The sequence below is a fragment of the Phalacrocorax carbo genome, chromosome 1 (genome assembly GCF_963921805.1).
Source record: "Phalacrocorax carbo chromosome 1, bPhaCar2.1, whole genome shotgun sequence".
In the NCBI taxonomy this organism is placed as follows: Eukaryota; Metazoa; Chordata; class Aves; order Suliformes; family Phalacrocoracidae; genus Phalacrocorax; species Phalacrocorax carbo.
The window spans coordinates 135,596,882-135,613,360 of NC_087513.1; positions in this window are offsets into that span (position 1 = coordinate 135,596,882).

Genomic DNA, 16,479 nt, shown 5'->3' on the forward strand with positions numbered 1-16,479 from the left:
TAAATGGAAATTTGGCTTATTAATGTGAACAGAAGGCAGCTGTAAATGTCTAGCTAACTTATATTTAGGTGTCAGACCAATATAATTGCTGATTTTAGTTTTATGATAACACTTCAAAATTAGTGATTATTAAAGTTTTCTTCTTCTATTTTTAAAGCCTGTTTTTGTTACTTTTCTAAGTACAATAACTTAAGACCAGATCAATAAACTGTGTAAATACAAGTATTCCCATCCCAACACAGAACATAACCTAGACTGAACTCTAACATTATGAGTTTAAATGGAAAATATGAGTGTTCTCTTCAAATACCCCTACTGGGATGTCAATGGGGAAGGAGATTGTGTTTACTGTTTATAATAGACACCATCACAGCTGAAAAGTAGTTTTCATTTAGATTCAGTGGCTATTGAATATCAGTTTAACTCCTAAGCTTCCCATTCCTTTCTGAGCTTTCCTATCTCTCTGTGGGGTTCAAGTCAGACTGCTCGTTCCTTCCCAACCCTTTCCTCCCACAGTCAAAATTCTGCAGGGCCAAATTTGGACCGCTGTAACTGCTCTGAAGCCTCTTGTAATGAGTGACTCTGGCTGAGAATCTGGTAATCCTGGTGCTGTAGAGCAGAGCAAGACATATTTTCACTATTTATATGAGAGAAGTTTTAAGTCTGATCCAACCCAGGGTTTGGATCAGCTGAGAAGGGGCTCGACTGTAGAGCGTGTATCCTGGTGGATAATAATTACCATGCCATAATGCCTCCATGAGGAAACGTTTGCATTACAGGTCCCTAGTAAGAAGTTAAAGAACTAAGCATAAAACAGAATGAACTTCTCTCAGGACTCTGAAGCAAATAAAAGCTCATTTCCAAGCTGTTATTGTAGGTGTGTACGCAAAGAGATACTGTTCATGTAAGATCTATGGTCCGTGATGAGTGGCAGTTGTGGTTGTGTCTTTCCTTTGGGACAAGGCAGAAAAATGATGATTCTTCATATCCACTGCACTTTGGTTAGGCTAATTACTAGGAACCACATGAATTTGCAATAAATAATTTATCCAAAATACTGAAGTCTCATTTTATGTTCTCTTAGTGCATGATCTCTGCAAACAAAGGACTTGACAACCATGCACAAATCTTTGAAGTCAAATGTGTGTTTGGACCCCAACCCTGAATCTCAAGGCCCTCCCAGGACCCCAGTACCTGCTGAGCTAGGAGCTGTACTGTGTGCTGACAGTCCTGATTCCCCCTACCCCTGGATGTTTGGGGCCACTTAAGGCTTCTCATCTCTGAAAGTGGCTCAGCCTGGTCTGAGGCATGAGTTAGCAGAGCTCAGCATTAGTTCTCTGTGGTCACCTTGCCCAGGCTGGGTGAGTCAGTTCACTCTGAAATTCAGAATGGTCTAAAGGCCCTTTCTGAAAGCCGAGGTTTTCTCCACTCCTAAGGAAACATGGCCAGCAGGAGTGAGACTGCATTTCCTCCATATCAGTCAGGCTGAGGACGGAACCCTTGATCTTATAGGAAATCAAACCTGACAACATTAAACTCTAAATCCAAGCTCAGCCGTGGACTTCAAAAGCAGTCTTGACTTTCTCTGCTCCAGTCTGCATCTAGACAGTATTTAATAGGCTTATTGCCCCCTTAAGCATTTTCTAAACAGATGCATTCGGTACAGGCTTCATGAAAGAGAACCAAAACCTTATGAAATCATGAGTTGTCACTGTAAATAACCAAAAACTGGGTGAAAGCCCAGCTTGTGGGAAGTTAATTTGAGGAATGAAAGTGGAAGGGGAAATAGTTCCATGTTGGTAGAACACACTGTTTGGTCACCCTGTGCCTTTGATGCTGACATCTGCACTGCACTCTCCCCTCCTGAGGCTCTTTGGACACTATGCATGATTTGGAGCCAGGCAAGGCTCAACCTTTACCTCTGATCAGCCAGGCTTGACTCTGCAACACTGTGTGCGTTCCTAGAGATTTCCTACGCAGTGTTCCTGACCGAGCATGCTGTCCTCATGCGTTGTCCCAGTGCTGGCACAGAGGCGAAGGGCTATTGTTTAGAGAAGAGTTTGCAGAACAACAACCATGGAGGTGGGCAGCCTTTCTTCATACAGAAAAGTGATAGCCTGATAGCTTGAAAAGTGATAAGCTTGATGTCAGGAAAAATAGTATTGCTTGGCTCTTGGGAAAGTCTAACAGGCACTGACCTGGGAGTTGCTCTGCCTTTAGGGATCCATCTGTGATTTGGGTAGCAAATGGAAATGATGCGGAGCTGTCCTTTGAGCATTCTGGCTGGCTTTAATGCTGCACCAAGAAATATGTCGCCTTGTCAGATCCTGTCTCTCCCTTGCCCAGCATTGGGTGCAGCCAGGTCAGGAGGAAGCACGACCAGTGCCGCTCTGACGGCTATGCCAGGAGGAAGGAAAGGAAAGCAGAGCCGAAAGCAGCAGGGCGTGTTTATAGACCCCAGCTTGACAGAACTCAGGAACTTCTCCCTCTGGGATTTCTATGGTGTGTGGGAGTGGGAAATCTCTGTGCAGTCCATTGGGCCCCCAAGCCTCTCTTTCTGGCAAGGAAGTGAAGGAAGGCTGTCTGAGGCAGGTTGCCCTCTTCCCATAGATTTTCCATGGGCAAAGGTGATACAGGGTGCAGCATTTAACTGATGTACATGCCCTGCCCCCTTTGAACTGGAATTAAAACCTTATTTGAGATCTGATTTAGAGTGTGACGAAAAAAAGGAAAAACAAGCCAGAGGCAATCACTCGCACCCTCTGCATTTTTTCCCCAGGCTATACCTGTTTGCATGCAAACGCCGGGCCTGTCACTCCGGAGAGCGGGCAGAAAGCTGCCTGCCTGAATGGGGCAGCCGGCAGCATTCCTCTAGACCTGGGGATGAGGGTGGGGTTTGATCAGCCAAGGGAGAAAAATGTCAACATCTGTCTGTCACTGCACGGCAAATGGCCAATTATCATTTTTTTCTGCCTCCCTAAGCTGCAGTCAGACAAAGCCGCCGAGCTGCCGGCTTTGTTGCCTGCGCCATTTCCCACCACTGCTCCACCTCTGATATGCTAATGGCAAAACTGAACGGTTTTGTGCAGCTGAAAAGGATCTTTGGGCATATTCACTGGGTCAACAATCCCAACTGCTGTGCTGGGGCTCAGCCTGCTGCGCCAGAAACCCAGTGCCAAGGGACTTCCCTCCCCCACGCTCCTCCTTTTTTTTTTTTTTTTAAAAAAAAAAAGTGGAATTAACCATCTGTCTGTCTTGGTGCCCAGAAACTTAGTTGAACAAATTATGACATGATATACTCCCCTTGAATACTTTCCAGACTGACAAGCCAGGCTGGGATCTCCAGTGCAAATTGCTGCCTCACTAGACGCAATCTGGGAGCTGAGAGAAGCCCGCCTCCTCTCTGCTTCGGAGCACCAGGGAGCAGCTAGGTGGTACAGAAATACTTCTGTGTTTATACAGTTGGCTTTGCGTGCATTAGAGCCAAAGTAACACTGACAAACAGTCTTTTGTTTAGAAAATAGACCCTGTCATACATGCAATGCCGGGCACAGAAAGCAAACTTGATGACCTAATCCTATCTATTGTGTAGTAATAGTAACGCACTTAAGTAGTAATTCTAGATCTGGTTGAAGAATAATTGCAGAGTTTATTGGGTGATGAGTTTCCCATTCACCGATGTTGTGGAAGTGCCAGGGGAAATGGGCTATAGCGCCGGAGACAAGGTGCTCATAAGTCTGTGACAAATTGATTTTGAGGTATTTGTAATTTATAATTAGTCACCTGAACTAAGCGTGAACGTTATGAATGATACGCCACTCGTTTTGCTGATGCTGTACTAATACCATCATTGCTTTATAAAAAAACAGCGAGTTAGCAGGTTCTTTGACGGTAAAATTTGAAGCACTTTTGTAAGCAAGATAATGTTTATAAGCACTGTAATGTGCCATCATTACTCAAAACAAATATGACACATACAAGTGCGTGGACTGCAAGTGCCCTCTAAAACTGCTGGACATAAGGCCCAATGACATGAGATAAACGCTGAAGAACTTTAAAAGCTGAATAAAAAAAGCAGCCTAATAGTTCGATGGCTTCCAGTCGGCCCTGAGCAGAGATCTGGGTAAAGCTGGGTGAATGCTCCGGCGAAGAAAAAGGTGATAATTGCGTGTGTTGTTTATGAGACTGCAATTTTAATATAGCCTGCATGGTAAACAGTGCTGTAATAAAACCTGACCTTTGCCACAACTTGCTTCATTCTCCTCTTCTTAAAACCTGCTGGTGAGCAGTGAGAGAAAGGGGAATTGTCTGGATCCAGACAACTCACTGTGAAGACTTGCACTTATTTAGTCCCACACAGGAGAATTAGCAAGCTGAACATTTTTTTTTTCTCCTCATTTTTGAAGATGTTCAGCTTCGTCAACTTTCCCTATTCCAGCTGTCCTGGGAGGCACTGACGCGTCACCTATGCCATGGTCTTGCAGCTCTTTCTCGCATGTTTGCATTGACTCTCTCACCACTGCGAGTCCTCTGCAGGAGTGTTCACCCAGACCCTGGGAAGTGCTGTTGGCGGAGCCTTCTGCCGCTTTCCAGGGATGGGCTTTTATAAAAAGCATGCACAGCATGAAGGAGGAAGCAGATGCAGGCTCGCTCTGCACACTCCTCTCTAGTTCCCGGCATATGGTGGATGGTTAAAAAAAATGGATCTGAATGGTGTGAAAATCTATTCATCCTGTATCACAGAGAATAAATTATTTCTTTTTGGTCATATGCCGTGTGTTGTCCTGCCTGCACCCGCCTGTGCTGTTATGAAGGAATGCTTTAGACTCACAGGCTGTACAGATCAGAACAACCCTCTGTGTTGGCTTTCTGCATGAAGGAGGCCAAAGATTTTCATTCAATCACTTTTTTGTTCGAACCATAATTCCTGATTGTGCTTCTACCTTAAATGAAAGAAACCCAAACCTGATTTATGGTCATAAAAGGACAGAAAATCCAGCGCAACTCTAAGTAAGCAGGCTGCCCCAGCGGCTTGTTGCTGCTCCTGTTGGAAAACTTGCTTTATCCATGGTCTGACATGTTCTGGCTTCAGACTCCAGCTGCTGCCTTTTGCCACATTAGTGCCTGGGTTCACAGTGCCTGCTGCTCCCCTGTCCCACAGCTTCTCTCCTGGTCCCCAAGGCCATGAAGCAGCTGCCCGTGGCCAGAAGTACGTGGGATGGCCCAGCACCATTCTGGGCATGCGTGAGCTCTGGTGGGGCAGGCAAGGCTCGGGAAAGTGGGCTCCATCCTCCCTAGTCCTCTCTCATTCCCTGTAAGTCTGCACCTGCTTAAATCATCTGCAAAGCTTTTCTTTGATAAACTAAATAGACTGAGTTTAATTTAATCTCTCTGGCACGGTTCCAGGCATCACTTTTCTAGTGCTTCCCTGAAACTTCTTTAATGTGCCAGTAGCCTTTTTAAAGCCCAGGCACTGGACTGGGGCAGACACTGTATGTTTGTGGTAAAGAAAGGTGGAAAACCATGTTCAAATTAAGCTCAAATTTCATATTTAATTTTCATGAGTTTTGTTGGCTTGTTTGACTGTTCATACTATCTAAAACTCAGGGGTTTTTCAGAGTGTTGCTAAGTCTATAGTCTTTGCTGAACTCCCTAGGATTCAGGCATGTTGCCTCACTCACCATATACTACCTCAAAGCACGTAACTGAGATAAGCAGTTAGTGACATATAATGAACTTTCCCTCCAATCCAATAAAATAACAGCTGTCCCTTTTAACTATTATAAGCAGTTCTCTTTACTGAATACTAGTGGTGGATAAACGGATTTAGAGGAAATCAACACTCAAACGGCTTATCTCTATTAATAGGTTATTACTGCAATAATTTCAAACCTATAAGCTTTCATAGCCTTTGTTTCTCTAAAAGAAATTGGCGTGTGTGTGTGCATGTGTGTGCGCGTGTGCGTGCGCGCGTGCAGAAGTCAGCATCTGCAGGATGCTGTGATGGCTGTGGGTCTGACACTTATAGGCAGGGTCTCTCAGCCACATCACCCCGTGCATCCACTCTGCTTATCCCCTAGGTCTGAGCAGTCTCTGTGTGAGAAGGTGTCCACTCTGGGAGTTGGTAACTGGCAAACAACAGAGTCCCCAGACTGCTTCCCCAGGGTAGATGTGGATTTACTTACGGCATGAGGGGCAGCCCTGGGGAAAGGGGCAGACTGGTGACCCAATCTGCTCCAGAAGCACCACCTGAGAGGGAGGTCTTGTTCCTGGTTACACCCTACACTTGCATTGCCTTTTTTCCCCTCCCTATCATTCATACTGCAGTTAGAGCTATCTCCTAGCCAAAACAGGGCTTCTACTTCAGAAGAAGTGAAACTAGAAACTCATCTACATCATATGCTACGGGAGCTGAGCTTTCTGAATAGAAACCCAACTGCTTCACATGAATCCACCACTGGGAGAGTTATGCCCCTGGGGCAGTTGTAGCCCTGCACGTTGTAGTTTACATGTGTGGTACCTCCTCGCAGACACCAAGGAAGTGATGCATCGGGTGGTCTCCTCTGTGCTGCTTATATGTCCATGCTGCATGCATGGCAGTGAGAGCGGGTGCAATGTCTTTCCTCCCAGGCATATTTCACACTGCTTTGTACACATCAGCCTGCCTACACTTCACAGGGGGGAATTAGATCTACCTCAGCAAGTCTGGTACTGGACTCTGTATCAAACACTGGTGTTTGGTGAACCTCTCTTGCTTAGCTTCCTTTTGCTCTTACTCTGATGAGGTGGGGTAGGAGTGCAGCAACCCGCCGGCAGCTCTGGTCTGCCAGAGGCAATCTGGATCGCTCTGGGCTGCATGGCAGCCCTGCAGTGGCTGCTGCGAGGTGACCTGGGCAGGCATTCATGCGGGGCTTTCCTGCGCTTACAAACCCACCCACACTCAGAGCTCCCACAGGCTCACACCCCCCGGTGGGTTTTTAAAAAGAGGTGCATTTGCACCCCAAAGAACAGTTGTGATAGCAGTGTGCTTTGTTGTACTAAAAGGTGTAGCAGATCCATTATATCTTGTGAATCTGCCTTTTTTTTTTTTTTTTAATTAACCCTTGGGGTGTGGGGCACAATCTTGGGCTGACCAGGTCCCACTGGAGTTCAGGCTGGTACTACGGAAGGGGCGAAGGAGTAGAAGTGAGCAGTAGAGAGGGCTGAGCCACTGCATGACTACGCCTCTCATCCTATCCTTGAACAATATCCCTAACAGTGCTAGCTGTGCAGAGAGCCTGTGCTCATCAACAACATTATTTAACAGGAAAATGCCTGAAGGTGACAATCAGGATATAAAAAAAAAGTCCAAACCTGTGGGAAGAAGCAGCTGCTTGTTTCCTGGAGTTCAGAGAGCGCTAAGCACTGGCCAGACACAAAATAGCCTTGTACATAGCTGAGAAGCCTATTGTATTTCAGAGGCTGCTATTTTTGTGCTCATACGACAGCCACAGAGATGTGTCTGACCCGTGAGAGGCCTGCATCCTCTATTTTCTTTGTAATTGCAACAGCAGCCTCACAAAAAAAAAAAAACCAAACAATTTTTCTTCCTCTCCATATGTTTGGAAGAACAGGATGCATATAAACAGATATGTATGCATATGTATACACACCTGTGTACGTACATATCTTTTTCCAGCAAATGCATCACAAGTATAATCCAAATATGGAGAACAGCTGAAGTAAAATAACAAAACCTATTGGTACAAAGTCACATGTTAGATGCTGAAATTGGTCACACTGCACCAGCAATTAGCTGAAAGCAGAAGAAACAAATAAATATACAATCTTCTCTATTTTTCTCCTACTTAATACAGATTGCAAGTGTATTTAAGATGTTCAACCTACTCTTGAAATTTGAAGCAGCAGCGCACATTTGATTGTGCTGTGAAATAAGGCAGAACACTTGAAAATAAGGATGTGTAATAATTTCAGAAGCCTGCTTTTCTTTTTGTAGATTATACATAATACCAGGCTTCAGTCCAATTTCCATTTTAGTGGGTACTGGGTAGGTGAGAGGAAATGTTTATTTTATCAACTGGGCAAATCAAAATAATTTTTGCTCAAAACACAGAGGCTCTGAGAAGGCTCTGCAGCCACCAGTTCAGCATCGGCCAGATACCTGACAGAGCTGGAGATCTGCACAGGATGCCTGGGGGCTCTGGCAGGGTTTTACAGAATCACAGAATCCCAGGTTGGAAGGGACCTCAGGGATCATGTAGTCCAACCTTTCTAGGAAGAACGCAGTCTAGGCAATATGGCCCAGCACCCTGGCCAGATGACTCTTGAAAGCGTCCGATGTGGCCGAGTCAACCACTTCCCTCACGGAACAGCCAGAGCTGTGCAGAGAAAGGCTTTTGGCTCACATCTTTTGCAAGCTGTTTGATCCAAACTGGTTGAAAAAGTCCAGGAAATCAAGTGACCAGGACAGAAGCATTCTTGCAGGGCAGCTAACCCTCCTTTTTCAATAGCTTCATCTGTATATAACAACATGTAATTCATTCTAGACCCAGTGAAAGCCTGTAAGACTCTCTGTTATTATTGTTATTACCTCACAGGCTTTGGACCAGACCTGATGTTTTTGAGACATCAGCTCAACATGACAGAATTTCAGTACAGCTTTTCAGGATACTTTTATACTGGAGCAACAAATATTCTGTGTTTATTCAGGAATGGCCTGTGGGCTCAGGCACCGGAGGTAAGAAGCCCTTCCCTTCAAACAGGGGAAGGTAGACCAGGGCCTGAGCTGGGGAGAGTATGTTTAGGTGTTGGCCCATCACCTGAGGGAAATCTTGCAGTGGCTGTTTAAGAGACAGTCGTGCCAGCTGCCTGCTTTGCCGCTCTGCCAGAGGTCATCACTGTCCTAGAGTCAGCAAAACTAAGTCTTCTTCCATGAGACTCAGTGCCTGAGCTCAAATCACTGATGAAGCTGCTTCAGTCTAATACTGGATCTTGCCTGAGACACTAGTGTGTGTGGACCTCTTGCCAGCCCTGCCACAGGAGGAGCAGATTGATAGAGGGTGATGAATCACCAGAAGGCTGAGGACCAAAATCATCTTAAACCACTACATCAAGGTTCACCTCCATGTTTCTGGAGAGATGCTGTCCATCCCAGGCACGGTGCCTATGAGGAATCTACCTTGTCTGCAGTAACTCCAGTTTCCTGTGGTATCTGCTTTGATTTTTCATTGTCATTGCAAAGCAACAAGGAATCAACTTTATTTACCTCTACTCCGCCCTCTCTCTTCCTTTTGTGTTTGTGGCATTTCTACCAGTAGCTGCCTGTGTGCAGTTTCCAGCAGTCAAAGAAATTGCACACTTGGGCATGATGTGAAATCTCTTTCTCAAACACCTTTTTGCTGCATTTATCCCTACAAATATCAACTGCTTAAAGAGCAGATGGCCTGGATATATAAACTTTATTATAGGCAGCAGAAGAGGGGCTGTAGCAGATGAGAACGTGCGGTACTCATGTATTTGTAAATGGCCCAGTGGTATCTTTAAAACAGGAAGGGGAAAGGTCTGGCTTATACTGGGAAAGCTGAGGCAGCTCAGAGGTTTAGGTATGATTTGCACCATCAGGTGCAGCATATAGTAGTCTTGCTTGATGATGTTTTATGGCTGCTCTGATTCTTGTCTGTGAATAATGGAAGATGGCACTGCCAGAGGAGAAAGGACAGCTTGTGCTATTAACTCTGCTCTATTGGCAATTTCCTCCTATCTCACTCTGCTTTCCTTCCTCATAACAAGCCCCTTTCTTTTTCCTTTGTCTGAGTGGTTTGTGAAATATAAAGAAAGAATACTTATATATTCTCCTCTCCATTACGAGCGCTCCAGTTGCCTGCCCTGTGTGTGCATACACCAACATGTGTGTTGTGTTCGAGGACTGTTAAATGTTACAAACTCGAACTAGAGCATTTCAGTCACGTGGCGCTGACAGGCTGCAGTCATGCATAGCACATGTCTTTCCTTAGCTCAAAACAGATCAGCTTCCCTTGACAGTTCTCTCTCTGGATTCCTGAAAATACAGTTGGGTAAAATTTTGTGGCCTTTGTTTTGCCTTGTTTTTGTTTAAATAACTTCAGGTTAATAAGTAAGTTCCCAAACTGAATGGGAGACATGAAAGGTAACAAAGAGATGTTTCTGAGTTATTGATCTTTTTGCTCTCCAAAATAAATTATGTTAAATAGCTGTTCTCAGGGCCATGGCTTTAATGAGAAAAACTGCTGTGGCTGCATTTCCCTTTCTATAATGCAGAGGCCCTGCAGCTGAACCCCACTTAGGACTGGGGATGACATCCTTTCGCATGACTGCAATGCTCCCGATGCTCAGCATCTTTCTTGCAACGTTATTCAGACAGACACAATAATAACAATAATAATAAAATCATATATGTCTTAGCTTCTCCGGCTGCATGTCAGCTTGGTTTGAGCACTCTCATACAGACAGAAATGACTCTCAGGAAATTATTACCTAGCACTGTTCTGGTGAGCCATGCTGCTGGGTGACCAAGACAGTCGTTAAAGCAACTGTGTTTTTAAATGATTGACAGGGAAACTAGTTGAGAGACAGAATTGTCGTCTGTTTTCATTGTGTATAATGCTTTTTGTACAGAGAAGGAAGGTTAGGCTTAAGCAAGAAAGCCATGCTGAAGCAGGAAAAAAAAAAACCATTTATCAACTAAAATGCTTGCATGCCTGGGGAAAAGGATGTTTTCCAACAGAAGAAATTAGTCCTGCATCTTTAGCACATATTTCACTTTGCCTTAAAAGGAAACAGATACTGTTTTAAATTAAATGAGATGTTTGCAGGATTATGTACATGTGTTTCATTTGTATGGGATTAATAAAAGAAAGAATTGGGGGAGAACATGAAAGGGTTAAATGTATTTCTGGCTGGCAATACTTATGCTTCTAGGTAATTTAGAAAAATTGGTTTTATAGTTGCTCAGTGTGTCTGTAAAATTCCTTCTTCTCCTTTTAGAGATTTCCTTTGAAATATGGGACCATAAGGGCTCTTGTATCTCTCTCCTAAGTCAGCAGAATTACCATCTACAATAAAGGCCAGTCTCTTTTCATTGCAACTCATTGCTGTGATGACTCATATGGATTTGCTTGCAGGGCAGACCAGATGTGTACAACTGAGCATATTTAAAGCAGTAAATACAGAAACCTGCGCTGTGGTGAGCTTTGCTGCACGCCACTGCCTGGTCTGTGACTGCGATGGGCTGGTTTCAATGCTCAAATAGTTTTTGCTCAAAACACAGAGGCTCTGAGAAGGCTCTGCAGCCACCAGTTCAGCATCGGCCAGATACCCGACAGAGCTGGAGATCTGCACAGGATGCCTGGGGGCTCTGGCAGGGTTTCACAGAATCACAGGATCACAGGTTGGAAGGGACCTCAGGGATCATGTAGTCCAACCTTTCTAGGAAGAGCGCAGTCTAGGCAATATGGCCCAGCACCCTGCCCAGACAACTCTTGAAAGCGTCCGATGTGGCCGAGTCAACCACTTCCCTGGGGAGATTATTCCAATGGTGACTGTCCTCAGTGTGAAAAATTTTCCTTTCTTGTCCAGTCGGAATCTCCCCAAGAGCAACTTGTATCCAATGGCTGTCATTTGACTGAGGCCTTTGAAAATGACACTGTCAAAGTGAGTGAGTGAGTTGATACCCTAAGTTGTTAATCACCATGTGAATACTGCTTTATTGTAACTCCACTTACATTTATTGATTTGGTTGTACAGAGTTACTGTGACCTGAAGACCAGGATGAGCAGTCCAGCTACATTCCTGGATAAAGTCAGGCATAATATACAGAGGAGGATGCTGAAGATGTTATCCAAGTTTAAAATAACCTTAATAAATTCAGTACACAAGCACTCCTGGAAGGATCATATTCACAGCTAATAACTGCTGTTGCCAAGTTTTAAAAAGTATTCCTCCTCCACATAAAACATCTACAAAGGTGATGACCATGTTAGATACTTGGATTGATTTTATATGAGGCAGTGCAGGTGAGTCAGACTGTTCCCATTACAGCTCAAACTTAAAATAGCTTGCTGTAAATAATCTTTTATGCTTAACAAAAGCTCATACAATTTCTGATAATTAATTCGTCACCCACACTGACATTCAAACAGCTGAGATCGTTTCTGGTGTTGTCTGGTTCACTTGGAGGACATGTCTAGAGAAATTACTGAAGACTGACGTTTTTGAGATAACTGTTTATGTTCTTAGGGCCAAATTAATCACTTGTGTAAACTGGCCTATTTCCTTCAAAGTCAGCTGAGAATTTCTGAGCACAAAAAGTTAATTAAAGTGCTACAGCAGGCCTGTGGGTTCCCTTTTGAAGAGTCAAAATCAGCTGGTCTCTAAAGGTCATATTACATGTCCCAGCCCCGTGGGCACAGCGTGGGATGGCTCCCTTGCTCTCAGACCAGAGCACAGCTGATGAACCAGGCTGTAACATGTTAGGACGAGACCAACAGCCACTCCCAATGTAGCAGGGAAAAAACACCCTACTATTCCCTCTTTCCTGTTTTAAGTGCAATGTCTGTCATTAAAAGTTAATTCCATCAGCCACAGCCTTTCAGAAAGGAGTGGAAGATGTGATCTTTCAGCATCTCTGTGCTCCCAAATTCCTGGCAAGAACCTGCACCTCCTTCGCATTTTACAGGGACACCATCAAAGATGTGGAAATCCCTGGAGATTTCTTGCTTGTGCAGGTATTAATGGTTGGCACCACAGTGGTTACACCAGTTGCATCACAGCTTTCCTCCGCTGAGCTTGTGCGCTAAACAGATGAGACAGGCGTGAGGAGGGAAAGAGGATGGACATAAATGAGGTTATTTGGCAGGACTGAAGTGAAGGTGGTACCAGAGCATGACTTTCATGTTTAACTTAGGGTTTCCCTAGGGAAGTCTTAAAACCTGCCCTGTTGTTTGCCTGCATTTCCACTTGCAGGAGTAGGTTCATGGCAGGGGAGAAGGCAGCTGTAGCTCCTTCTGCAGCCTCCACTCCACTCAGCCACCCCTTCTGCTGACATACCAGGAGCGTGGTGGTGGTGCCATGTGCTGCCCTCTCCAATGCTGTGACTGTACATGGCCCCAGCCTCTCACCAAAAGCAGGTAAACTGGCACAAATAGAGACTTAAAAAAACCCCAACCTCAAGCCATAAACACTTCCTCTTCTTTCTGCAGATTTTTTTTTTTTTTTGTAACCTCATCGAGAAAATCCTGTCCAATTAGAAGTGGAGGTGCAGGTAAGCCATGAGCTGCAGCCAGCGAGCATGGCAGCTTTAGTCAGTTTATAGTTGTTTTCTTACTGGGGGAAAAACAGACGCGAGTACTTGTAGTATCTGACTGCCAAATCTAAGGAAAAAGAACTCGCTTCTTCACAGCTATTGTGCCCTTCTGGGGGAGTGAGAAGCGTATTTACTTTGTGGGGAGAGTAAAAGCTGGGGAGGTGGCAGACATGAGAAAGTTATCTTCCTGAACATGTCAGGAAGATGCTTTTTTTCTTTGTAGAAAAAAATAAGAAAAGCTATAGTGGGAAGAGCAGATAATAGGGCTGTGGCAGAAGAGGATCAGTCACACAGATGGATCAGAACTGGGTCGTGTGGGTGTGGAGGAGGAAGAAGGACGTTTGCCCTTGTAGTAGCAGTGAATTAACAGGTACAGTAAATTTATGTCTTGCGGTCACCTTCGGGGGAGGAAATGAATTCCCAACAGCAGCAGCAACAGCAAAGACTCACGACAAACCCATCTGGAGGACCACAGCAGTGACCTCAGGTTTAGCTGTGGCTGTGTTTTCAACTGGTGGAGAGCATTGGTGAAGTGAGGCAGCAGTGCTGCCACAGGATCTACACCCAGCAGGTCCTTTCAAGGATTCAGGATGGAGTTATTATGCATGGTTTTGCTGTTTGATGAGATTTCATCCCTTGGCAGCCTATGGGGACCCAGGAAATGCCCTTGTGAGGGCTTAGAGCCAGGACACCTTTCTGTGGCAAGAAGTCCTCCAGCTTCAGAAAATGGCTAGAAAGGCCTTTCCTAGAGTCTCAACCCATCATAGCGGTGGGCAGCTGAAAAGCCCTGCCCCGGGAAACCCTTGCTCTGCCCCAATGCAATGCTGTGCAAGTCTGTGCCTGCTGCAGCTCAAGGGCAGGTTTTACTTATGTAGGTGTAGGATGACCCCGGGGCCTCTGCGGGTCAGGGGAGGCATGGCATGGTACATCTTGTGACAGCCAGGATAGACAATAGGAGACATCTATTAAGTTCTTGTTTCACATGGAGGAGCTTCTGGTGACTCTCGCCTTGCCATGGAACTGTGCTCCACCTCCCTTCTTGCGGATTACATGGGAATTGAGCAAAACGAATATAGTAACATCTTATCGAATTTGCAAGAGGCATGGAGCTACAGCTTTGGGAAGTGAACAGTTATCTCATGCATCTCAATGGGATTATTACCTCTTGAGTTTAGAGCTAGCAATTTAAGTACAACCATGATGAGCTATTCTACTTTTGATCACTCAGAAGATACATCCACCTTATTCCATGGTATCGAACCGCCTCTCATGTCTGCACGTGCTCTCAAGCCCAGCTGCACAAACCCACATGTTTCCACCAGACAATTTAGATGTAATTGTATCTCATCAAGGAGAAAATCAGTGACACTCTGCAAACTTAGAATGTGGGCAGTATTAAAGACATCGCAGTTAATATCAGGATAAACAACATACAGGCTGCTGAAAATCTTTTATTTTCCCCAAGGGGCTCTCTCTCTCACTCCTCTGTTTTTTTCTCAATCAGCATTTTCAGTGAATACAGCTCAGAAATTCTGTGTCATCTTTGCTAATACAGGCTTTTACTACAGAAGACATACAAGGTCCTGTCAGATAAATTTGCAACAAACTCATTCCTCCTTCTAAGAAAGGGACAATGGAAATTTCATGACAGTAAGAAAGGGCCTAACATGGGCCTACAGTGCTATTTTAGGTGCCTTATCCTATCTTCTCTGGCTCCAAAAGAGCCCAGAACATTCCCTGATGTATTTGCCATTTGAATGTCTCAGAACAAAAATAACATCTGCAGTGTCACTGGCTGCTAATGTTTAAGTGTCTGAATTGCTTCCTAACCAGGAGGTGGCTAGGAAGAGTTGGGCGATGGGTAGGTGGCATGTGCTGCAGCCACAGGTGGCCCTTGGTGCCTGGAGGCCAGCCCTTTCCTCATCTGTGTTGCAGCAATACTAGAGGCTGGTGCTTGGTCTTGTCGCTGACATTGTCTAAGGGGAAAATAGTACCGGGGAGACAGGGAACAGTTTCTTGCACCTGTTTGTGTAAGGGCAGAACAGGCTGCTGCTGGCTCAGATGCCTGGTAGGGCAGGTGAGGGAGTGGGCTGGGAATCGGTACTGGCAGCTTCAGCAGTGACTCCCAAGTACAGATCTGTGAGACAAAAACATAGGGAGTCATAAAAATGTGAATTTGCAAGTAAACAAAGGTAGATGTGGTCGTAGGTTTGACGAGTACTCTAGTCAAATGTGTAATTTTCTTTGAAGAATACGGAAAACATCAAATACAAAAGTGGTGACCGATTTTAGAAACTTGAGTCTCACCTGGATATTGTGTCTTCAGATCAGTTCTTATTTTGCTCACTACCATTGTCTTCAACTACTATTAAGGCACCTCTCTGTGCCTCCTTTGATTTTTTTTTTTTTTTGCATCTCACAGTAACAGCTCTTCCCTTTCCTCTGGAGTGGCCTCTAGGTTCTTCCTCTGGAGTGGCCTTTCTGCCTTGTTGTGTAGTGGTTGTTCAATAGCTGAGAGGTCACACACACACACAATTCCCGGATGCAATCGCATGTGCTGACCACTGCAATCCACTTGCCTGGCTCTGCTCTCTGTCATACTCTAAAGCTCCTAAAAAGATTTCTGAACACTTCACACTTTGCTGTCCACAGATTAAACCTCTGTGTTTTTCTGGATATGTTTTTCAACAGGTGAGTCAGAATGGAAATAGACAGTTTTCTCCCTTAAGGTACCTTGTTGCAGCACCTCGTTCAACAAGTGAAGCTCATCATGTCCCAGTGCACATGTAGCAACAATGTAGATGTGAATGCATTGCACTGGTGGACTGTGCCCCTGGGACGATGTTTCAGGTCAGTGTACAGATGGAGGTGCACCAGGAACTCCAGCCACACTGGTTTTCCAAGCCTGTAGGTGAGGATGCTGTAAGATGAAAAAGAAGGTTGGAGTGTTATTTAACTACGTGTCTTAAATGGGGAGGTAGGGGTGGATGCTATTTGAATAGGCCTGTTATTTTGCTACAATTAATTACTGGTTACAGACAGACTAGTGAGTCTAGCTCTTTGGAGTTGGGATGCTACGCTTCTCCACCATCTAGAAGATCAGCTCTGAACTCCACTCAGTTAACAGTGATGGAAAGCCT